The 26,617-nt window shown below is 28.4% G+C and overlaps 1 protein-coding gene across 3 annotated transcripts in view; it reads left to right on the top strand.

The window, feature by feature from the left end:
- LOC109601732 (E3 ubiquitin-protein ligase HECW2-like) overlaps positions 1 to 26,617 on the top strand; it is a 121,594-nt gene that overhangs the window by 14,381 nt on the left and 80,596 nt on the right. Inside the window, exon 1 of one of the 3 annotated variants that reach the window (XM_049967188.1) lies at positions 15,188 to 15,373. The exons of the other annotated variants lie outside the window; for them this stretch is intronic. The gene's annotated coding sequence lies outside the window, so the exon portion shown is untranslated. Of the gene's footprint in view, positions 1 to 15,187; positions 15,374 to 26,617 lie in introns of those variants that run through there. 3 annotated transcript variants of the gene reach the window in all.

Below are 26,617 nucleotides of genomic sequence, written 5' to 3'. Positions count from 1 at the left end.
AATAGTAAATATTAAAAATTAACTAATTAGTTTTTTAATTATTATTCTTACATTGAATAATTGAAGGTAATGAACAAAACATTTTTTAAATATGTATATTTCTTAGCATGCTAAAATATCAATATGAAATATTTCAATGCTATTTCCGGTTTCTATGATGATATTTTAAGTTGTCATTTTTAATAAATGATTAATATTTTATATGGCGTGATAATTTTATTTCTAAGTAAAATTTAAATTATGTTGAATATGTTCGTAATTAATTAAATAAATTCAATTTTTAGTCATTCATTTGTAGTCATATGTAAAGAGCGTGGTAATTTTATTTCTAAGTAATGTATAAATAAATATGTTGAATATGTTCGTATTTAATTAAATAAATTTAAATTTGATACATTCATTTGTTGTCAAGTGTGTTAAGTATATAATAATTAATAAAACTTTATTAATAAGTTTTTTAATTATTATTTTTACTTTAAATAAACTGAACAATTGAAGGTAATGAAGAAAAATGTTTTTAAAAATGCATATTTTTTACAAATCAGTAAGAAATATTTCAATCATGTTATTTCTGGTTTTGGTGATGTAATTTTTAATAATTGATTAATTATATTAATATAATATAATTTGAAAAAATTATAGAGGTTGTGATAAAAAATGAATTTCAAAATATATATTTTGTAATATGTTTAATTATCAATCAGTAGATATCAGATATCAGCTTTTTTTGTTTGGTGATATTTAATATTAATATTTACAATAAACGATGAATGTATAATGGTGTTAAATATTTTGGGTACTTAAAACAACATAGACTGGATTTTAATCTGATTGGTGTTTATGAAATAGGCTTTAGATGATCCCACAATTAGTTTTTGGTGCCTTCCTTCTTTGCGACGTACAAAGCACATAAACTGTTTGCTTGTTTGCTTACAGCTTGTGGAAACAAGGATGTTGTTATTTATGTAAAAACAGAAACATGTGTGTGAATTGTGTGCAGGTGTCCCCCTCGATTAATCGCCGATGGCTTTTGTTTACAGTCGCCCTTCTTTGACCATTCGCACTACGGCGATACGTGACCCGAGTCCCCGATACCGGATTTGCCCTTGTATTTACATAATCGTCGGCCATTCATTCGTCGTCGATCGCGTGAATTTTAAGTTTTCTTCCGGACGCATTGTTCGACGATTGGGGTAGGCCGTCCGCAACTGGGTTACTAGTTCCTGTCGCGGCCAACTGGGTCGGTCCCACAATGCGCCAGGGAGGAAAAATCGTTAATTATCGGCACACCTGAAGATCTACCGCACCGCTCCGGGACACTGCGAGTAAAAATGATCGTTGGCGAAACGTCGCCGTGCCGAATTCCACGTAAACAGGAAATCGCGTCGATCGTATGCAAAATCGGCGTTGCCGTTAATCGAAGGAACCGCCGAAAGTGTGACCGACATGCAAAACGCCGTAACGACATGCACGCACACATCTACACATACAATTAATGACCTTGCCTGAGAACCGAAACGTCCGAGCTCGAGGATGTCGCGAATGGAACCGCTGCTCCCTCGTCCTGCATTACAATGCGGCCGTCCTCACCTGCATACAAACGGTTCGCGAGTTTTTCACACGGAATCGACGTTATTGGTTTGGGCTCATTTGAATTATCGGGGTGTCTTAAATTAGTATAATTTTTCTAAAAGTATTCTTAAATGTGTCTAATACTACTGGAGTCGGATTTTTCATTTTGACAAATCGTTAACCTCATTTAGAAAAATCCAACTACTGTTGAGATGTTGCCAAGAATGGTTTGATAGTACCCAAAATCGGAGAAGAGTGGGCACCGGACGTCGAAGGAACACAGATATAGTTTAAGAAGACTTATGGACTTCTGAGACCGATTTTCGACAACTAGATCTTTGGCTGATGAGTGGTTAGGAGAACAAGGGTATGTTGAAAGTGCCCGAAGGGTTTACCGCAGAATCTTGGGATATTATACCTCAAGAGAAAATAGCCCACCTCATTGAATCAATGCCAAGACCAGATGGGGAGTGTTTAAATAACCTCGACAAAAAATCACATTAACTAAATAATATAAAAAAAAAAAAAATGTAAAATCTTTGATATGTTGTTTTCAAATTTTAATCGTTTACTCTTTGCAATAATATTCACTATCGTTCATATGTAGAGCAACAAATTAAAAAACATAATCATTTTATTAAAAGAACAATTATTTTTAATTTAAATTAATTGTATAATTAGTAAGTGTCTAAACATTTTGTACTTCAATTTATATACGGATATCTTTATTTACATAGTTTTTATACAACATTTTATTTTGGGCAGGATTCATAAGTAAAGCAACCAAAGCCTATATTCGATACAATTGATTTTATAATTTATTTTTATGTTCGACATCGTACCTTAAAGTCTCTATTTGTCGATATAAATTAAACAACAAATTAAACTATTTGGTTGGATCTAATATCGATGTTTGGTAATTTTAAAATGCCTGGAGGGTAGGTACGAAAAATTTATCGCCAGCTAAGTGAATTTGAAAGAAACCGAATTATTGGTCTACTGGAGGCGAATTTTTCATTTCGACAAATCGGTAATAGCACTAACAGAAATCCAACTACAGTTGAAATGTTATCAAGCGTGGTATGATAGTGCCCAAAATTGGAGAAGAGTTGGTACCGGACGTCGAAAGGGCACCGATGTAGTTCAAGATCGACGTCTAAGACTTATGGACTTCTAAGACCGATTTTCGACAACTAGATCTTTGGCTGATGAGTGGTTAGGAGAACAAGAACATGTTGTAAGTGCCCGAACGGTTTACCGCAGTATAAGTTCATTAGAACTGCAGAATTATCGGCTCCATCTTTTGCTACCTCTCACCGCTGAGCATCGAAGACAACGTCTACAGTGGTGTAGAGAACGACAACATTGGAATGTGGAATGGCATCCAGTCGTCTCCCCTGATGAATCCCGATTCTGATGGGTGGACATGATGGGCGAAAAGGAGTCAGAAGACGTTGGGGAGAAACACGTCAATCAAAGTCTGACGTTGACCGATATGTATACCGAACAATGGGCGTTACTTTACTCTTTATTAGAGGCAACATAACAGCACAACGTTATCTTCAGGAAGTAGTGGATGCGTATGTTATTCCTTACCTTAATCGGCCCAGGGATCCAATATTTCAGTAATATAATGCTCTGTCCTGTGTTGCCAGGGTTAGTTTAAACTTTTTTGAAGAGACCCAGGTGAATCTAATGTCATGGCTAGCCAGATTCTCCAATATTTCATCTACAGAACATGCTTGGGATATGATGAGTAGAATGCTAGGAAATTTACCCCAACCCCCACGGACCTTGGAGGTTTTAAGACATGAAGTACAGGTAGCTGGGGATATTATACCTCAAGAGAAAATAGCCCACCTCATTGAATCAATGCCAAGACCTGTTGGGGAATGTTTAAAAAACCTCGTTAGACAATCACATTAACTAAATAATTTAAAAAAATGTAAAATCTTTGATATTTCGTTTTCAAATTTTAATCGTTTACTCTTTGCTATAACATATCATCGCTCATATGTAGAGCAACATGTTAAAAACCATAATCATTTTATTAACAGAACAATTCTTTTTAATTTAGATTAATTATACAATTAATAAGTGCCTAAACATTTAGTACCTCATTTTATATACGCATGTCTTTATTTACATAGTTTTTACACAACATTTTATTTCGGGCAGGGTTCATAAGTAAAGCAAATCCTATATTCGATACAACTGATTTTATAATTTATTTTTGTGTTCGCCATCGTACCTTAAAGCTAAAAATGCCTAAAAGTCTCTATTTAACGATACAAATTAAACAACAAATTGTAGAAAAGTTCCGGAATGGTGAAAAGCAGAGGAAAATTGCAGTAGATTTAAATTTAAAGAAATCTATCATTTCGAAGATGATTTCCAATTTTAACAGAAGGAATATACTGGAAGGAGTTCCAAAATGTGGTAGAAAATGAAAGACTAACAGAGCTTTGGACAGGAAGACAAAAACGTTTGTTGTTCATGACACTTTTATCAACACAACCCACATAAATAAAAAAATAAACGAACTCAGTGCGTTAGTGAGTATCATAAAACGAAGACTAAAAGGAGCTGGTCTCTATGGTAGAAAACCAGCAAAGAAGTCCTTCATTCTGCAAACTATAGGGCAGCAAAACTACTTTAACAATAGAATATGGGAACTGGACAGATGGGCAATGGAAAACAATTTTGTTTTCCGATGGAAGTCGGCTTCAGTTATTCAAATCTGATTGCATTTCGTAGGTGAGAGGACCAATTAATGAAAGGTATAATCCCAAGTACACTAGACACTGTGAAGCATGGTGGAGGAGGCGTTATGGTTTAGAGATGTTTTTCTGGGTTTGGTTAAGTTAGACGGGATAATGGATCGTTTTGTTTCTGTGGAATCATATGCTTCCATTTACTGAAGGTAACATGAGTTTAAGGTGAACCTTCAAGCACGACAACGATCCGAAACACACGTCTAAGTTTGTTAAAGAATGCTTCGCTTCTCAAGGAGTATGTGTTATGCCTTGGCCAGCACAAAACTCGGACCTCAATCAAATGGGAAACCTTTGAGAAGAAATTGATCGGAAAATCCATGCAAAAAGACTGTCAAATATAAATCAACTCTACCAAGAAATTCAAAATCATTCTAAAGAAATATCGAACGATTGTATTAAAAAGCTACAAAAATCAATGAAAAAAAGGTGTTTAGAAGTTATTAAAAATTATTGGTATGTTACTAAATACGAAATAAAAAAAGGCTAAATGTACGTAATGTTGTTTTATTTTAAAGTTGCTCTACTTTTGAACCTTGAATATTTTTGAAATATTAACAAATACTTAATTAAACAATTACATTGCTATATTGTTTAACAAACATACTGCATAACTGACAATAATATGGACATTTAAACGTACACATTTATCGAGATAATTGAAAATTTCTAAAGTTGCTCTATATATGAGCGATAGTGTATATGTTTTAATAAAACAATGTTAAATTTGAACACCTCCATGTTGTCCAATTTCTTTATCACTGAGTATATCTCTACTTACATGTGAAGAATATATAGAACTTTTTTATTTATTTAGATCACAATCCAGAATTGTTTTGGAAAGGTTACAGGATTAATAATTTTTATGAGCAAAATGATAAAGTTATATCAATTGAATAAAAAGAAAAAAATATCTTTGTACGACAAATATTCTCAGAAGCTGAAGATCCATTCAATAAATGTTTGGAAATGCAATATAAAAGATGCAACATCAAACGATGGTTTTATAAATTTTGATGAGGACCTCATTACCAGCGGAATTTCTACAGAATATAAAATTACTCCTAATGTAGTCAATTAAAGAGTGCTTGAGAAAAAATCTGATGAAACAGATTCAGTAAAAAGTCTTTCAGAAAGGAAATTTTAAAGGCATTAAATTGTATCCTTTATAACTATAATTGAAACTATACCGATGTAATTTGAAAGAAATTTTATAGTAAATATACGTGTCATAAAAAATATCGCATAATTTTTAAAATAAGAAAAAAGATTAAAATTTAATCGTAATTTTTACTAAAACCTTTTTATATTTGTTCAAGGTTTCCTTTAGACGAATATAAACCACCATTTTAAATTACGATGTATGAAGAAAATAAAAAGAAATAAAATTGAAATATTGTGAAAAATTTTATTTTTATTTTAAAATTGTTTATGTACGGTACATTTCATTTATTTGCTAATTTACAACGGTATTTTAAAGAAATAATGAGCAATTTAACACCAGAACAAGCTGCCCAAATCGGGGCTCTAATTGATGACAGGTCGCAGCTTACCCAGAAGGCCTGTTATTGCACCGATGTTATCCAGGAAACATTGAGTGAGGCACGAATAAAGTTTGCAAGAGAACACATTAATTAGGGTATTCAGGACTGGGCTAATGCCCTTTTCTCTGATGTGTCGAGATTTTCACTTTTCGAAACTGAGAATACCTTCGAGGGGTTGGAATTCTTGTTTTAGATTCGCCAGCAAATGTCCAGATCTAAATCTAGTCGAGTATGTTTGAATCCGTAATATCGCCCTAGACAGTCTTGATGAGCTTGGAGGCGTTTTAAATGAAAAATGGGAACATTTGGATATGGACTACGTTAGAAATCTTATAAAGAGCTTCCTGTAGAATGAGGGATGTCATTAGAGCCAAAGATGGTAATACCAGATTTGATTCAACTGACGTTAGAAGCGTTTTTTCTCATTGTGAATTTTCTCATTTTAGGTTGGTTTGGTTGGATTACTATTATTTTCCTGGTTTTTCTTTAATTTTTAATTTTTATGCACTAAATCTTTATTAAGTATTCCTAAGTTACTTACAAGTCGAAGTAAAAATAAAAATGTTGCCATCACTGGTGAAAAATTGACGGGAGCATACGCAAATTGCTGCCAATAAATTTTACAATCAGTTGTTTTAGAAATAGATGTATATAAAACAGATATAAGACTGATCTTTGTTTTTACAAACCAATATACTTTTTGACTGATAACTTTAAAACGGGGACTATGTATAAATAACCATTAACAATCTTTAATTCTATGGAATGTTTGTTCTGCGGGCGCCTGAAATTTGTCAAAATCTGTAGTTTAACCTTGTTCCAGCGAAATAATAATTTCGTCTCAACTTTTGTGTGCACATACCCGTCTGCCCGTCTATCTCACAAATTGAAAAGTGGAAAAAAGTGCCCCTATTGTCCGTGTCCGTTTCCGTAAACAGCGGACAAAACACTGACAATAATGACGTGAATGCGGTATCCGTTTTTGTAACGTATCTATATCATGTATACGACCTGAACGACCTCTGAATCGGGCGCATTATGCAATATCCTATATTAAATTTCATTCATGCAATATGCAGGCCATACGTTCGTTTCGTCGAACATGTTTTTACGTTCGGACTTCGGAAACGTTCTGAATTCTAAAGTGCTTTAAATTTTACTTGTTAACTGAGATATTTGGATTCCGCGATGAAGGTTGTGCGGAGTTTGTGTGTGTTGGACCATTTTTGGAACCGTTCCAGTTCATGTTCTGCGATCGATTTGATGCAGTTATGTTCATTCGTAGGCTACGTTAAAAAACGCCATTTTTTATCAAATCACTCTGAATGCTGTTTTGTTCACGTTATATCTTATTGTCAATATTTACTCGAAAAACTGTTTTATGAAATAATTATAACTGCTGTCATAATTCGATTATTCGAGTCTATTATATCTTTATTGTCAACATTTACGTCCGAAATTGTTTTGTTTTTTGTAAATTTCAGTTAGTTATTGATTTTCATGTATTTTTATAATTAATGTAATAATAAGAAGAATGAGAAGGTTTACAATAATAATAATTTAAGATAGGCGGAAAATTCGTTAATTTCTGACTATTATATACAATATACAGTGTGGCCCATTTGAAAGCAGAACACCCCATAAAATTTGAATTTTTTGTCTGATTTTGAAAAAAATAATTTAATGAACATGAAGACATAGACTAAATGTCAATTTTTTTTGCTCAAAACCAAAACCTGCAGAGTAATTTTTTAGTCATGAAAAATTAAGAAATCATACTAAAAATTTTTTTATAGAAAATCTGTCTACACTACTGGATTAACCACCCCCTGAATTGGACATACACCAAATTTTATTAAAAAATTATATATTTTCTTATTTAGTCCAAAAATTGTTTTATGAAATAATTACCATTTCTTGTCAACATTTACGTCCAAAATTGTTTTGTTTTTTGTAAATTTAAATTAGTTATACCTGCTGATTTCCATGTATTTTTATAATTAATGTAGTAAAAATAAGAATAAAAAGGTTTATAATAACAAAAATTCAACCTAGATGGAAAATTCGTTAATTTCTGTTCTATTATATACAATATACAGTGTAGTCCATTTGAAAGCATTTCCACAGAATTATAAATATGCATATTTTTTTTTTTTTGAAATTTGGTGAATACCCATTTCAGGAGGTGTATATAGTGGTATAATTATATTTGTTAAAAATAGAGAGATGTAGATAGATTTCTTCAACTTTCATGTCTAAAAAATTACTAATCAAGTTTTAGTTTTGAGCCTTGAGTTTCAATGCTTTAAAAAAAAGTTTGTTAAAATAAAAATATTACAATTTTAAACTAGTGTTTAATAACTTTATATTCCATAAAAATAGGGAGAATAAGTTTGGCTGTTTTTAATAAACTTAAAGTGATTATATGATTAATCATAAAAATATTGTATTTGATTACACTGATTAATAACAAAAGTATATTTTTAAATCTTATAACTTTAGAAAAAGGTGAAAAACAATAAAAATCCTATGATAATGAAATAAAAAAAGTCATGTGAAAAATAATAGGGACATTTGTATGAAATAAATGCCCCTAGATTACAATTTTGTCTAAATTTATTCGTAATTATACATTAAATTAGCAAATGGGATCTTTAGGCATCTGGGGTAGTAACAAAAAAGGTATTTCTTACCGGAAAATAGCCAAAAACTTAAATTGCTTGAAGACAATTGTCGGAAATATAGTAAAAATATAAGCCCCAAATGAAAACACTCTTCCCATCCTTAAAAATCATTAAAAATGAATTTATTTTGAACGTTCACACTTCGACTATTCGAAAATTGCTAATTAAGAATAATTTAAAAGCGAAAAAGCTGAAGGAGTTCCATTCCTATTGAAACGTGACGTAAAAAAACAGTTACAATTTGCTCAAGAGGGTCATATTGACCAGTGGAGAAATGGCGCAATATTCTCTGGTCACATGAGTCCAAATGTAATTTGTTTCACCCTGATTGCGAAACTCAACATGTCCGTAGGCCACAAAACACAAACATATACATTTTCGGCAATTCTGAAATTCTTCTCATTTTATTTCACAACAAAATTTAAAGAACTATTATTTTTCTTTTGTTTTTCTTAAAGAAATTTGCAATATTTCTTTAATTTTTGTACACTAGGAACATAAGAGTAATTAAAAATAAATAATCCTTTGGAAACTTGGTTAGAAACTTTACATATTATATTTCACATCACTGTGTATCATAAAAAATGTGATAAAAACAGTTAAAATATACAAAAAAAGGTGAAGTTCTTGGGAAAATTCTATAAAAACAAAATTTTGGCGGTAAATCAATTAAGATGATACGCCAGAGTTTCTAAAGCAGAAGATGAAAAGGAAATTTCCTCATTTTCCTTAGTCTAGAGAAAGAAAGAATAAAAGTAGAGTGAATTTGTGGAGAAAATAAGGAGAAATTACCCAACAGTTATGAAAATAACACAAATTTTTGAAAATAAAGAGGTGATGAGAAAACAAAAGAAAATTGTTGAAATTTGCATTTTTTTCTGTTTACCGACAAGTGTCCTTATTATTTTTCACATCACTGTACATTTTATAAAAATCATGATTTCTCATAAAATGTAAAAATATAAAAAATAATATTATAATAAAGTGAAAGAATGTAAATAACATGAAAAATAATCAAATTTAAATAATAAAAAAATTATGTACATGAAAAAGATTTTTTACAAAATGTAAACAAAAACAGTTCACATATCAAATTAACGTAAAATATCATAAAAAATAAATTAAATAATAATAAGAAATTGTAAAAGATATTCATTACGTAAGAATATAAAAAAACAAAAGTTTTTCCAAGAAGAGAAAGTGCAAAATATCACAAGAATTAATACAAAATTATTAAAAATAAAAATATGTAAAATCTAAAATTAAGAGAATCAGAATTTTAATTAGTTGCTATAATTATGGCTACCTACTGTAAATGTAATATTTATTATTTTTAAAAAGTTGGCGCTACTGTGCCTAACCTAAAAATTCAAATGTTGGCAACACTGACGAAAAACTGATGCATTAATATACAAATTACTGCTATACATTTGTTTGTGTTAAACATCTATTAGAATTGAGTGAAAAACTGTTTTTAACTCGGATTACAGAGTTGGATTCGAGATAAGGGTGTCGATATTGTTTTGCCGGAAATCTGAACTTTAACAATCTCGTCGTTTTCAAACGTTATCTTCTTTACAAGTGGATGGTAAATATTGAGCGCATTAAATCTCTCGTTTGTAGTTTGTTTTGATTGCAATCGACGCTGGTGTGACGTCAATCCGCCGATTCTTTGTTGTTGGTCCCAAAAATCATGCGGGCGGGCGGGCGACAAGGTGTAAATAACCGTGATCGATTTTTAGATTTATGCCCGGCAATCAAATTTTTAATTAGCCAATAAACGTGACTATTAAGTTCGAACATACGAGATAGACAACGTCATATTTCGTGTAAAAGTATAAAATTACACGGCTATCGTGTCCGGATAGCTTGTTTTTTACGACTCTCGATAAATTTTTATTGGGGACGCGTTAAAAATGTAAATTGATACGGGACGCGCGGCGTACGGCGAACGGCGTTGGTACGGATGAAAAATGTGCATGTCGTCAAGATTTAAGGTTGGGATAATGTCGCATTAGAGACAAACAACATAATACGTAATGGTAATGTTATTACCAATTAAATAAATTTTGTGGTTATTTATCAAATTAATTAATTTTTATTGGACTGATCAATCTTGGATGGTGTATTTTAAGGACGCTATTAGAATAAGAACTAGTGTGTTAGTTACTATATTTCTCGTTAATGATATTAAACATTCCACCCAAGAAAGAGTGATGATAATTTTACGACTTTTAAATATTTCCATGATTTTCCTGTTTAGTAAAATTCTTGAATTTTTTGAGAAATATAATATTTTACATTGTCATTCCAATTTTACATATTTTTGCATTTTATTATGTTATTTTGTATATTCTTACAATTTAAAGAAATTTTGAATTATAATTTGTAAATTATAAAAATTTAAGATTTCTTCATAATGTAAAAATAGGAGTATATGTATAAAATATTAAAGATAATGAATAAATAATAAAAAAATATGTAAAATTGTAAAAAAACAAAAAAAATGTATAGAAATCAAAAGTTTTTACAATCAAAGAAATTCTAAAACTTCATAATAAGTAAAATGAAATAAATGATAAAATAAAAAACAAGATTTTTCAAAATGTATGAATATAAAGAAATTATGGTAAAAGTTCTTATAAGAAGGAAAAATACAATAAATTATAAGAAATTGGTTATTTTATGTTTCTTTATTTTAAACATTCCATCAAAGTAAGAACTGATGAAAATTTTATATTTTTTTATATTCTCAAATTTTATAGAAAATTTGATTCTTTATGATTTATAAACAATAAAAAATATGTAAAATAAAATAAATAAATAATAATCCTGAAAATTTAAAAATAAGAGAGAGATTATAAAGAAAATATTAACAATAATGAAGATTAAATTATAAAAAATATGTAAAATTATAAAAAGTGTTCTTATAAAACAAAAAAATGTATAGATATCAAAGAAATTCTAAAACTTCATAATAAGTAAAATGAAATAAATAATGGAAAAAACATGTAATATAAAAAAGTAGGTTTTTTCAAAATGTATGAATATAAAGAAACTATGCTAAAAGATCTTACAAGAAGGAAAAATGCAATATATTATAAGAAATTGGTTATTTTATGTTTCTTTATTTTAAACATTCCATCAAAGTAAGAACTGATGAAAATTTTATATTTTTTTATATTCTCAAATTTTATAGAAAATTTGATTCTTTATGATTTATAAACAATAAAAAATATGTAAAATAAAATAAATAAATAATAATCCTGAAAATTTAAAAATAAGATAGAGATTATAAAAAAAAAATATTAACAATAATGAAGATTAAATTATAAAAAATATGTAAAATTATAAAAAAGAGTTCTTATAAAACAAAAAAATGTATAGAAATCAAAAGTTTTTAAAATCAGAGAAATTCTGAAACTTCATAATAAGTAAAATGAAATAAATAATGGAAAAAACATGTAATATAAAAAAGTAGGTTTTTTCAAAATGTATGAATATATAGAAACTATGCTAAAAAAGATCTTACAAGAAGGAAAAATGCAATATATTATAAGAAATTGGTTATTTTTTTTTTCTTTATTTTAAACATTCCATCAAAGTAAGAACTGATGAAAATTTTATATTTTTTTATATTCTCAAATTTTATAGAAAATTTGATTCTTTATGATTTATAAACAATAAAAAATTTGTAAAATAAAATAAATAAATAATAATCCTGAAAATGAGAGATTATAAAAAAATATTAGAAATAATGAAGATTAAATTATAAAAAAATATGTAAAATTATAAAAAAGAGTTCTTATAAAACAAAAAAATATATAGAAATGAAAAGTTTTTAAAATGAAAGAAATTCTAAAACTTCATAATAAGTAAAATGAAATAAATAATGGGAAAAAAATGTAATATAAAAAACAAGGTTTTTTCAAAATGTATGAATATAAAGAAACTATGTTAAAAGATCTTACAAGAAGGAAAAATGCAATATATTATAAGAAATTGGTTATTTTTTTTCTTTAGTTTAAACATTCCATCAAAGTAAAAACTAATGGAAATTTTATATTTTTATATTCTCAAATTTGATTTTTTATGATTTATAAACAATAAAAAATATGTAAAATAATCTTGAAAATGTCAAAATAAGAGAGAAATTATAAAAAAAATATTAAAAATAATTAAGATTAAATTATAAAAAATATGTAAAAGTATAAAACGAAAAAATGTATAGAAATCAAAAGTTTTTACAATGAAGGAAATTGTAAAATATCATGATAAATAAAATGAAATAGATAATGAAAAAAACATGTAATATCACAAAAAACAAAGCCTTTTCGAAATGTATGAATATAAAGAAACTAATAGTTCTTATAAGAAGGTAAACATTCCATCGAAGAATTGATAAAAAATTTATATTTTTCAATCATAAAAAATAAATAAATATAAATAAATAAAAAGTTTTCTTGAAAATGTAAAAATACCAGAGATATTATAAAAATATGAAAAATAATGAAGATTAAATAATAATAATAAACTATGTAAAATAATAAAAAGAGTTCCAATAACACGTATAGAAAGTAAAAGTTCTTACAATAAAGGAAATTGTAAAATATTATAAGTAGTAAAATGCAGGAATATAAAAAATTACAATTAATTTATTTTTCTTGATTATTTTAAAAATTGTATCGAAGAAAGAACTGATGGAAATATTATAATTTTTAAATAATATTTTTCCTGCCTAGTAAAAATTTATATATCTTTTTATATCCCTACTTTTTTATGGTTTTAATTTTGAGAAATATCTTATAATATTTTATTACATTGTCATTTCTTGTAAAAACTTTTTTTTACATTCTTACACTTTTCTTCTTGTACGAACTGTTGTTTTTATATTCTTAAATTGTCAAGAAACCTTTTATTTAATATTTATACATTTTAGAAATATTTAAAAATTAAAAAAAAGAGTTTTCAAAAAAATAAGAAACAAAATGTAAAAAATATTGGAAATTAAGTATATATAGTAAGTAAATGCCTTTTAAAAAACATTTCTTACAAAAATATAAAAATTTAAATAAATCAATGTTCAAGGAAATTGTGAACTACCATAAGAACTATAATAAAATAAATAATAAAAAGAAATACATATATTTCTTCAAAATGTAATAATATTAAAAAACAACAATTTTTACAAAATGGAAAAGTGAAAAATGTCACAAAAGGGTAAAAAAAATTTGAAAATATTAAAATAATAGAAAAAATGTAAAAAAATATATCTAAATATTTGAAAAAATACAAAATTCTTACAAAGGAAATTGAACATTTTCAGTAATATTGTTGCTTTAGGACGTCTAACATAAACAGGGATGTTATTTATAAATAAAAAAATCATACGGAGCAATGAAATACTATAAAATAAGTTTAAAATTAATTTTTTTATGGAAACAGATAATAATAATATCCCCAGAAATTTGAATTCTGTGCCGTAAAAGGAGAACTACTTATTGAAAAGTTATCTTTTCATTCAATTATCTGTAGTTATTTGGTTTTCCCAGGTTTTAATTATTTCTTTTATTTGTGGTTTTAAAATGAAAATTCGTCATAAAAGTTTATTTTATCTTTATTATGTTTAATAATATTGGCTCTTTTATAAGTACTTAAAATATTATAATAAGTATAATAATATTGTCCTTATTTCTAACATTCAAATTAATTTTTCGCATTTTTTATGAAAATAAAACTATTTTTTTAGAAAATTTTCAATAATTTATATATTATAACTATTTTACTGAATATGAACTACAGTCAAACTGTGATAACTCGAACCATGATTATTGTAAAACAAAATCGAGTTATCAAGACCTCGAATTATTAAGTAAAGATTACTCATAATTTTCATCCTGGACTGAACCAATTTGCTTCAACTTATCAAAAATTCGAGTTATCGAACTATCAACTGTATCAAAATAATATTACTTTACTAATATTTTTGTATTTTAAAAACTAGTATTTTCTTATTCTATATGTATATTTTTCTGAATTAATCTAAAAAATATGTATTTTAAAAATATTTTAATTTTTTGCAATGATTTGCAATGCAATTTTTAATATATTATAATAAATTACTAATTCATGTCCTCTACTGCATGTATGTGTGTGTTTGTTTGTAAACAAACTTTGTTTATAAATTAGTTGTATGGGATAATATCAAAAATTATTAAAGAATTGATCTTGTTCTAGAAGATTCTAGCATTTATTGGTCATTTAGAAATTGGACAATAAATTGATTATCTCAGAATTGAACAATGAATTGACGGGTGTTAAACATCCAGTAAGGACCTGGTTTTCCTTGTGCAACAGGGCAAAAACTCCCAGACCCAAGACCGCCGGGCGCAGTCCGACAACCTCACCAGAGCCAGAAGGTGAGACCGGATCTGGCGTCCCCCCGGGCCCCGCTCACGCAAAGGTCGCTCGCGATTATGAATGAACGTGCGCCCCCCTCGCCCGCGCCATCGCTGCACGTCCCCATCCCCACTCGGCACCGTTCCCGTTCACGAGGTCCCCCGCCAATGGCACGGAGGCGTGTGTGCTCAGTTGTAAACCTGAATGAGGCGCGTCGAGGTCGACACACGACACGAACGCAACGCTCCTGTGTGTACTCGCATTTTCGGTTAATTCCGGTGTTTCTGTTTTTCATTTTTATTATTTTGTGAGGGTGCCCGCCGGTTTTTGGACTAGGTGGACGGTGCGATGGTGGTGTACGGCGGCGGCGTCTGCGCTCGCTCCGGATGCACGGTTTGATGTAAGTAGGCAGATGTGAAAGTGCGGCAAGTAGGCGATTTGAAGTGAGCGATTTTTAGCGGTACGCGGGACGATGCACATTTCTGACTTTCTCTGGTCTAACTTGCGAATGTTCATTCATGATCGCGAAATTGTCTTGCAGCAGGAAATCGGGCCTCGGTACTCGCAGCGAGGCACGACATTTGCTTGAAGAAACTGAATTGTTTTTGAACTGGTCGAGTGTTTCCAAATAAAGTCAGGAGCAGAACACGCCTAATCGTAAAGAAGGTTCTTTTATTCTTCCTTTTCGCACAACAACCTTCGGTACTACTACAAAAAGTTTCAAAAGAAAACCATTAACCATTAGATGAATAAGAAGAAACGTTTCACCATGATTTTCTTTTGAGACATACCAGGAGATACCACCACTCTTCTCATGAATCAAAAAATCACCCTTTGGTACTCTCAGGAACACCAAAATTTGCTTATGAGACTTATGGAACTGTGTTTCCAAATAAAGTGAACGTACCTAATAATAAAGAAGGTTCATTTATTCTTCCTTTTTTGTAAAACAACTACTGGTACTACCATAAAAAGTTACAAAAGATCTCAATTACTATTAAGTAAATAAGAAAGGACAATACAGGTTGTCTTCTATTGAAATAGATCAAAAGAACACTACCACACATCCAATTTGTCAAAAAATCACTTTTTGGTACTCACAAGAAAAGTCGAAATTTGGTTATGACCCTTCTAGATTGAATTTGTTCTAACATTTCCAAATAAAATCTGGGTCAGGGTACATTTAGTAAAAGGGTTTATTTATTATTTCAATTTTGTAATACAATCATTGGTACTACTACGTAATGTTTAAATGAACTCATTCCTTCTGAATCAACAATAAGAAAACATATTTCAAAATGTATTATTTTGAAAACAGTCTAATAGAATACAACGACACTTCCTATCAAGTGAGAAATCAGCATTTGGTACTCACAAAAAAAAACAAAAGTTGCTTATGAATATTTAAATTTGAAACGTCTTTAAATATTTCCAAATTAAGTCAGAAATAGGTCATATTTAATAATAAAAAAGATTCTTTTTTACAAAACAACTACTGGTACTACTATAAAAAATTCCAGAAGATCTCATTAAGAATTAAGTGAATAAGAAAAAAGACACTTCGAATGGTCTATTGAAATAAGTCATAAGGACACTACCACAGTTACAACCTATCAAGAAATCACATTTTGGTACTCATTGAACTGACGAAATTTGGTTATGATACATCAAAGCTTTTCAAATATACTCTGAATTAGGATACATCAAGTAAAAAAGTTTATTTATCTTTCAAATTTTGTAACACAATCACTGGTACTACTATGTAACATTTCAAATGAACTCATTATCTCTGGCTCAACATTAAGAAATAAATACTTCAAAATGTATTATTTTGAAAACAAGGCAGTACAAGACATCAAGTAAGAAATCATCATTTGGTACTCACAATCGAAAATTGTTTAAGAATATTAAAATTTGAATGTCTTACAATGTTTTCAAATTAAATCAGAAATAGAACATGTTTAATAATAAAGAAGATTCATTTAATCATCATTTTTTATGAAACAATAATTAGTACTACTATAAAAAGTTTGAAAGGAATATATAAATATTAATAAATAATAATATAAGACAAAATATTTCCAATTATTGTATTTAGTAACAAGTTAGAAGAAGATTTTCAAACTTTAGTGTTTGGTACTTGTTGAGTTACTAATGAAACTCTAATTTTTGTAATTGTTTGGGTGTTTTCAATTAATGTTTAATTAATTTAAAGAAGGTTCTTCCTGTTTGTAAAAGAACGATTGGTACTACTATAAAAAGTTTCAAGTAAAAACTCATAAAAAATTAAATGAATGTGGTAAAAGCCACGATTCCAGTTTGTCAAAATATCACCTTTTGGTACTTACAAAAAAGTAGAAATTTGATTATGTCACTTCATGATTGAATTTGTTCAAACTTTTCCAAATAAATTCTGGATCAGGATACATTTAGTAAAAGGGTTTATTTATTCTTCTAATTTTGTAACACAATTATTGGTACTACTATGTAATGTTTCAAATGAACTCATTCCTTCTGAATTAACAATTAAGTGAATAAGAAAAGACACTTCAAGTGGTCTTCTATTGAAATAAGTCAAAAGAATACTGCCACACTTACAATCTATCAAGAAATCACATTTTGGTACTCATCGAACTGACGAAATTTGGTTATGAAACTTCAAGATTTAAATCGTTCAAACTTTTTCAAATAAACTCTGAATCAGGATGCATCTAGTAAAACAGTTTATATAAACTATATCCTTCAAATTTTATAACACAAACATTGGTACTACTATGTAATATTTCAAAAGAACTCATTACCTCTGACTCAACAGTATGAAATAAACATAATAAAATGTATTATTTTGAAAACAAAGCAGTAGAACACATCAAATGAGAAATCACCATTTGGTACTCACAAAAAAATGTGTGTCTTCCAATGTTTTCAAATTGAGTTAGAAATAGAACATATTTAATAATAAAGAAGATTTATCATTATTTCTTATGAAGCAACAATTAGTATCACTATAAAAAGAAAGGAACATATAATATAGATAAAACATTTCAAATTATTGTCTTTGGCAACAAGTTAGAAAAAGATTTCCAAACTTTAGTGAGTTATTAATGAAACTTTAAGTTTTGTAATTGTTCGTGTGTTTTCAATTAATGTTTAATTTAAAGAAGGTTCTTCCTGTTTCTAAAACAACCATTGGTACTACTATAAAAAGTTTCAAATAAACCATTCCAAATTGTCATCTTTAGAAACAAGTCAGAAGAACACTTCCACATCCCATCAAGACGTTTCAAGAGCTTAAACCTTCAGTCATTCAAAACACTGGACACAAAGATTTAATTGTACCTAAAAGCGGTCGATATCCTTCCACTTGTCCGCCAAGATCCCTATAAAGATAATCAATATAAACGACAAGCGACCATCAGTCTTCCCATGGCAGCTCGGGGCTCCTTACTAATTTAATAAGTGCCTTAATGACATAATAAGATATATGTATTTAAGTTTATCGGAGGGGTCTCTCGGGCCGGAAGTCCATATTAATGAACGAAATAATTAAACGCGCAACGCGGTACCCACAGCATCAACTAACTCTGACAAGAAAAATGCTTCTGGCCCGGACGCTAACGACCGCGAGAAACACCACTCGGGGGTCAAAGATGAACCCGTTGGGAAACTATTAATCGGCGACAACGCGTTCTTTCATCGCTTCTAAATCGATGGTTGTACAATTGAGGAGTTGTTTATTCGATGCCGGATATGGTGCCGTAACGGAGTGCTCAGAAAAATTGTTTTTTGAGTCCAACAACATCTTTAATACGAGTTTCCGGATCATCTGGAAGACTTACAAAGACAGGACAATTTTATGAAATAAGTCTTTAGGTCATTAGGATAGCTTGGAAACTCTCAAGTCTCCAACAAGACATTGGTTAATAACCGTGCGAATTAATTTAGCTTAATTACATCACACCTGTCAACGTACGATTATGCAATTCCGGGCGTGCCTGTCGCTGACAAAAAATCCGGCCGCCAATTAACAGACGTCAGAGACAATGAGTTTCTTTTCTCCAGGCCAGACGGATAATCGCATTTGCATTTGCATAAAATCGATCGCAGTCGTATCCGTCATAGAAGACAATCATCGTATTTTTACGGTGAGTAAAACGGCGTGATTCACGAATCAGAATGTTACGGGGCAATCTTGAATATCTTGAATCTTGAATATGGGTGACGAGGTCGAAAAATCGTGCAGGAAACAATGCGAAATATCCTGGCCGGTTTTCATTATATCATTTATTCATAACGTTACTTTCTAATACCGAAAAGGAGCGTGCTCCTTTTCCCCAAGCGGAAGAAGTGGTTTGTGTGTCGAGCATGTGGCACGACATCGACGCTTTGGTCCAATAACGCATCTCGGGTTTCACTTTGGTTTTCAAAAAATTGATGATGATTGATTGTATCTTCCTATTTCCTTAGTATTTCTATTAATTTGTTTGTATTCAATACTGTCTATATTTATTTTTATATACATCCCTTGTTAAGAAAGATATTGATTATTGAATATGTCTTCCTCATCTTATCTTCCTCATCACTTCTATAATTCTACAAAAATGACGATTGAATATATCTGTTCCATTTTTTATCAATTCCTAGCCACAAATATTAATATAATATGAAATATGATACAATAATAATAAGTTCTTCAAATGGAAAAGTGATAATAATTAAATATGTCTTCATCTTCTAGTTTTCTGTTATTTCGTAATTACCTCACCATAAATTTTAGTTTAATTATCAACAAACTTTGTAAAAGTGTTGATGATTAAGTATATTTTGTTCATCTTTTAGTATTTTTACTATTTAATAATTATCTAACCATAAATTTTAACTTAATTATCAAAAAACTCTGTAAAAGTGATGATTAAGTAAGTCTTCTTTACCTTCTAGTATTTCTAATACTTAACAATTATCTAATTTTAAGTTAATTATCAAAAAAACTCTGTAAAATGATGATTAAGTGTGTTCTGTTCATCTTATAATATATGTTAGTTTTTAATTATCTAACTCAAAAATATTAAGTTAATTATGAGTAAATGTGATGATGATTAAATATGTCTACTTCATCTTCTAATATTTTTGTTACTTGATAATTATATAACAATAAATTTTACCTTAATTATCAGCAAACTATGTTAAGTGATGACGATTAAATATGTCTTATTTACCTTCTAATATTTCTAACACTTGATACTTGACCTTACCTAACCTAACACTTGATAAATATCTAACCATAAATTTTAGGTTAATTATGAGCAAACTCTGCTGTGATGATGTCTTCTTCATCTTCCAGTATTTCTGGATAATTATCTACATCATACATTTTAGCTTAATTATCAGCAAACTCTGTAAAAGTTAGTTTAGTATATCTAATTTTAAGCTAATTATCAACAAACTCTGTAAAAGTGATAATGATTAAATATGTTGTGTTCATCTTCTAATATTTCTGTTGTTAACAATTATCTAACCAAATATATTACGTTAATTATGAGCAAACTCTGTAGAAGTGATGATGATTAAATATGTTTACTTCATCTTCTGATATTTCTGTTATTGGATAATTATCTAACAATAAATTGTAACTTAAATTATGAGCAAACTATGTAAAATGAGGATGATTAAATATCTCCTCTTCATCTTCCAGTATTTCTATTACTTGATTAATTATCTAACCACAAATTTTAACTTAATTATCATCAAACTCTGTAAAAGTGACGATTAAATATGTCTTCTTTACCTTCTAGTAATTCTAATATTTGATCATTATCTAATTTTAAGCTAATTATCAACAAACTCTGTAAAAGTGATGATGATTAAATATATTGTGTTCATCTTCTAATATTTCTGTTGTTAATAATTATCTAACCAAATATTTTAAGTTAATTATGAGCAAACTCTGTAGAAGTGATGATGATTAAATATGTTTACTTCATCTTCTGATATTTCTGTTAATGGATAATTATCTAACAATAAATTGTAACTTAAAATATGAGCAAACTATGTAAAATGATGATGATTAAATATCTCCCCTTCATCTTTCAGTATTTCTGTTACTTGATTAATTATCTAACCACAAATTTTAGCTTAATTTTCATCATACTCTGTAAAAGTGACGATTAAATATGTCTTTTGTACCTTCTAGTATTTCTAATACTTGATCATTATCTAATTTTAAGCTAATTATCAACAAACTCTGTAAAAGTGATGATGATTTATTGTGTTCATCTTCTAATATTTCTGTTGTTAATAATTGTCTTACCAAATTTATTAAGTTAATTATGAGCAAACTCTGTAGAAGTGATGATGATTAACTATGTCTACTTCATCTTCTGATATTTCTGTTAATGGATAATTATCTAACAATAAATTGTAACTTAAATTATGAGCAAACTATGTAAAATGAGGATGATTAAATATCTCCTCTTCATCTTTCAGTATTTCTGTTACTTGATTAATTATCTAACCACAAATTTTAGCTTCATTATCATCATACTCTGTAAAAGTGACGATTAAATATGTCTTTTGTACCTTCTAGTATTTCTAATACTTGATCATTATCTAATTTTAAGCTAATTATCAACAAACTCTGTAAAAGTGATGATGATTAAATATATTGTGTTCATCTTCTAATATTTCTGTTGTTAATAATTATCTTACCAAATATATTAAGTTAATTATGAGCAAACTCTGTAGAAGTGATGATGATTAAATATGTTTACTTCATCTTCTGATATTTCTGTTAATGGATAATTATCTAACAATAAATTGTAACTTAAATTATGAGCAAACTATGTAAAATGAGGATGAATAAATATCTCCTCTTCATCTTCCAGTATTTCTATTACTTGATTAATTATCTAACCACAAATTTCAACTTAATTATCATCAAACTCTGTAAAAGTGACGATTAAATATGTCTTCTTTACCTTCTAGTAATTCTAATACTTGGTCATTATCTAATTTTAAGCTAATTATCAACAAACTCTGTAAAAGTGATGATGATTAAATATATTGTGTTCATCTTCTAATATTTCTGTTGTTAATAATTATCTAACCAAATATTTTAAGTTAATTATGAGCAAACTCTGTAGAAGTGATGATGATTAAATATGTTTACTTCATCTTCTGATATTTCTGTTAATGGATAATTATCTAACAATAAATTGTAACTTAAAATATGAGCAAACTATGTAAAATGATGATGATTAAATATCTCCCCTTCATCTTTCAGTATTTCTGTTACTTGATTAATTATCTAACCACAAATTTTAGCTTAATTTTCATCATACTCTGTAAAAGTGACGATTAAATATGTCTTTTGTACCTTCTAGTATTTCTAATACTTGATCATTATCTAATTTTAAGCTAATTATCAACAAACTCTGTAAAAGTGATGATGATTTATTGTGTTCATCTTCTAATATTTCTGTTGTTAATAATTGTCTTACCAAATTTATTAAGTTAATTATGAGCAAACTCTGTAGAAGTGATGATGATTAACTATGTCTACTTCATCTTCTGATATTTCTGTTAATGGATAATTATCTAACAATAAATTGTAACTTAAATTATGAGCAAACTATGTAAAATGAGGATGATTAAATATCTCCTCTTCATCTTTCAGTATTTCTGTTACTTGATTAATTATCTAACCACAAATTTTAGCTTCATTATCATCATACTCTGTAAAAGTGACGATTAAATATGTCTTTTGTACCTTCTAGTATTTCTAATACTTGATCATTATCTAATTTTAAGCTAATTATCAACAAACTCTGTAAAAGTGATGATGATTAAATATATTGTGTTCATCTTCTAATATTTCTGTTGTTAATAATTATCTTACCAAATATATTAAGTTAATTATGAGCAAACTCTGTAGAAGTGATGATGATTAAATATGTTTACTTCATCTTCTGATATTTCTGTTAATGGATAATTATCTAACAATAAATTGTAACTTAAATTATGAGCAAACTATGTAAAATGAGGATGAATAAATATCTCCTCTTCATCTTCCAGTATTTCTATTACTTGATTAATTATCTAACCACAAATTTCAACTTAATTATCATCAAACTCTGTAAAAGTGACGATTAAATATGTCTTCTTTACCTTCTAGTAATTCTAATACTTGGTCATTATCTAATTTTAAGCTAATTATCAACAAACTCTGTAAAAGTGATGATGATTAAATATATTGTGTTCATCTTCTAATATTTCTGTTGTTAATAATTATCTTACCAAATATTTTAAGTTAATTATGAGCAAACTCTGTAGAAGTGATGATGATTAAATATGTCTACTTCATCTTCTGATATTTCTGTTAATGGATAATTATCTAACAATAAATAGTAACTTAAATTATGAGCAAACTATGTAAAATGATGATGATTAAATATCTCCTCTTCATCTTCCATTATTTCTGTTACTTGATTAATTATCTAACCACAAATTTTAACTTAATTATCATATGTCTTCTTTACTTTCTAGTATTTCTAATACTTGATCATGATCTAATTTTAAGCTAATTATCAACAAACTCTGCAAAAGTGATGATGATTAGGTATGTTTTGTTCATTTTCTAACATTTTTCTAATGATAATTAATAATTATAAATTAATTAGGAGCTCTGTAAAAGTGATGTTAAATTCGTCTTCTAATATTTTTATTACTTGATACTTATCTAACAATAAATTGTAACTTAATTATCAGTAAACTATGTAAAGTGATGATGATTAAACATGTATTATTTTTGACAGTTATCTAACCATAGAATTGAGATTAAACTTATTAAAAGTAAACCATAATTTTAAATATCTTTTTCGTCTTCTAATATTTCTGTTAATTTACTTGATAATTATCTAACCTTAAATAATAAGTAAATATAAATTTTACGATAATCATCAGCAAACTCTGTAAAAGTGATGAAGATTGAGCATGTCTTCCTTACCTTGCAGTGTTTCCAAAGCCATTCAAACTGAATAGGTTTGCTTGCAAGGGACTCAATTGCATAATTTACACATTCATAGTTTGTTTCCCACAATTGAACATCGGATTGAAACATATTTGGAGTCGGTGGCGCGATTTCTAAACGGAATCGTAAAACGCCCATGCCTCCAACCAACATTTTGTAACTGTCCGAACCAATTAAGATAAACTGGACGAACCTATCAATTCTGCGCAATTTCATAAACGCTTGTTGTTTTTTTTCTTCCTTTTTGTTAAAACAAGACAATTAGTGCCTACGATCGGGAGATAAATCAATTACCGTAACATCAAGCGATTACAATTATCCATTTCCTATTCGAGCCGGTTCCCGGGGAATTTTGTTTATTGAATAATGCGTCTAGATAATGCGACAGTGTAGGTTCTTTAATATCGGGCCCACGTAGTTGGCGGTCGCTCAAATGCAATTCATGTTGGATTGATCAATAATTCATTTGGTAACGAGAGGCCGAGATAGTAAAACTTGTAAAAGGTTCATTCACTGGCCAAATGATATGGGAATTTGGACAGTCATTTTGTTTATTCGGTTTCTCACGTGTTTTCGGAATTTAATATTGGGCACCGGAAATAATAATTTATCGTTTAACTTTAACCTAGCGTAATTTTTTTTAAATAACTTATTCAAATAACCACCAATATAATTATGAATTTAAGGTAACTCATGTTATGATTCTGTGCTATTGGAACTAAAGAAAAGTTTAACATCTATTTAGATCTCTTTTAAATTACTCAATTTATTACATGAAAAATTTGAGAATTTTTTAATTAATATATGTACAATCAGGTAAAATTAAAGTGGACCCCTTATATTTTACAAAGTTTAATATCCATTATTTTTGTACTTGAGTTACATTATATTATAAAAGAATGCAATGAATGAACACAAAAACTTCAATTGGTGACATATCACACTTATTTAAAGGCGTTGCGTGTTTTTTCTTTATCTTTTTGTGTTGATTTCCTTAAAAATTAATAAAATAATCATTGCCTGTATGTACAATCAGGTACAATAAAAGTGGACCCATTATACTTGTAAAAGTTTAATACCCATTACTTTTGTATAGAATGTATACCATATTATGAAGGCATACGATGAAAGAAAACTTTTGTTTCATCAAATGGAGACGTATCCACTTATTTAAAAGCGTCTATAGTGTTTTTTTCTTTATCTTTTTGTCTTGCTTTTCATAAAAATTAATAAAATAATAACTGCCTATATGTACAATTGGGTACAAGTAAAGTGGATACATTATACTTGACAACGTTTAATATCCATAACTTTTGTACATGAGTTTATATTATGAAGGCAGACGATGAAAGAACACTAAAACATTGAATGGAGACATATCACATTTATTTAAAAACGTATAGTTAGTTCTTCTCTTTTATCTTTTTGTGTCGATTTCCACAAAAATTATTAAAATTATTATTGCCTATATCTACAATCATGTACAATTAAAGTGACTCATTATACGTGTCAAAGTTTATTATCCAATATTTTTGTACTTGACTTTATATTGTGAAGGTAGATGATGAAAGAACACAAAAACCTCGAATGGAGACATATTATACATATTTAAAAGCGTATAGAATTTTTTTCATTATCTTTTATCTTGATTTCCATTAAAATAAATAAAATAATTACTGCCTATATTTACAGTAGGGTACAATAAAAGTGGACCCATTATGTAAAAGTTTAATATCCATTACTTTTGTATATGAATTTATAACATATTACGAAGCCATACGATGAAAGAAAACAAATATATCCATTGATGACGTATCGACTTATTTAAAAGCATCTAGAGCGTTTTTTGCTTTATCTTTTAGTCTTTATTTTCACAAAAATTAATAAAATAATCATTGCCTCTATGTACAATTGGGTACAATTAAAGTGGATCCATTATACTTATTAAAGTTTAATATCCATAACTTTTGTACATGAGTTCATATTATGAAGGCAGACGATGAAAGAACACAAAAACATCGAATGGAGACATATCACACTTATTTAAAAGCGTCTAGAGTGTTTTTTTCTTTATCTTTTTGTCTTGACTTCCATAAATATTAACAAAATAATCACTGCCTATATGTACAAACAGGTACAATTAAAGTGACCCATTATACTTGTTAACGTTTAATATTCATAACTTTTGTACATGAGTTTATATAATGAAGACAGACGATGAAAGAACACTAAAACATCGAATGGAGACATATCACACTTATTTAAAAGAGTATAGTTCTTCTCCTTTATCTTTTTGTGATGATTTACATAAAAATAATAAAATAATCATTGCCTATATGTACAGCCAGGAACAATTAAATTGACCCATTATACTTGTCAAAATTTAATATCCAATATTTTTGTACTTGAGTTTATATTATGAAGGTAGATGATGAAAGAACATAAAAACATCGAATACAGACATATTATACTTATTTAAAAGCGTATAGATTTTTTTCTTTACCTTTTTGTTTTGATTTCCATAAAAATTAATAAAATAATTACTACCTATATGTACAATCAAGTACAATAAAAGTGGACCAATTTTATAAAAGTTTAATATCCATTACTTCTGTATAT

The sequence above is a fragment of the Aethina tumida genome, chromosome 5 (assembly GCF_024364675.1).
Source record: "Aethina tumida isolate Nest 87 chromosome 5, icAetTumi1.1, whole genome shotgun sequence".
Classification (NCBI taxonomy): Eukaryota; Metazoa; Arthropoda; class Insecta; order Coleoptera; family Nitidulidae; genus Aethina; species Aethina tumida.
This window is presented reverse-complemented; position numbering and strand designations above follow the sequence as displayed.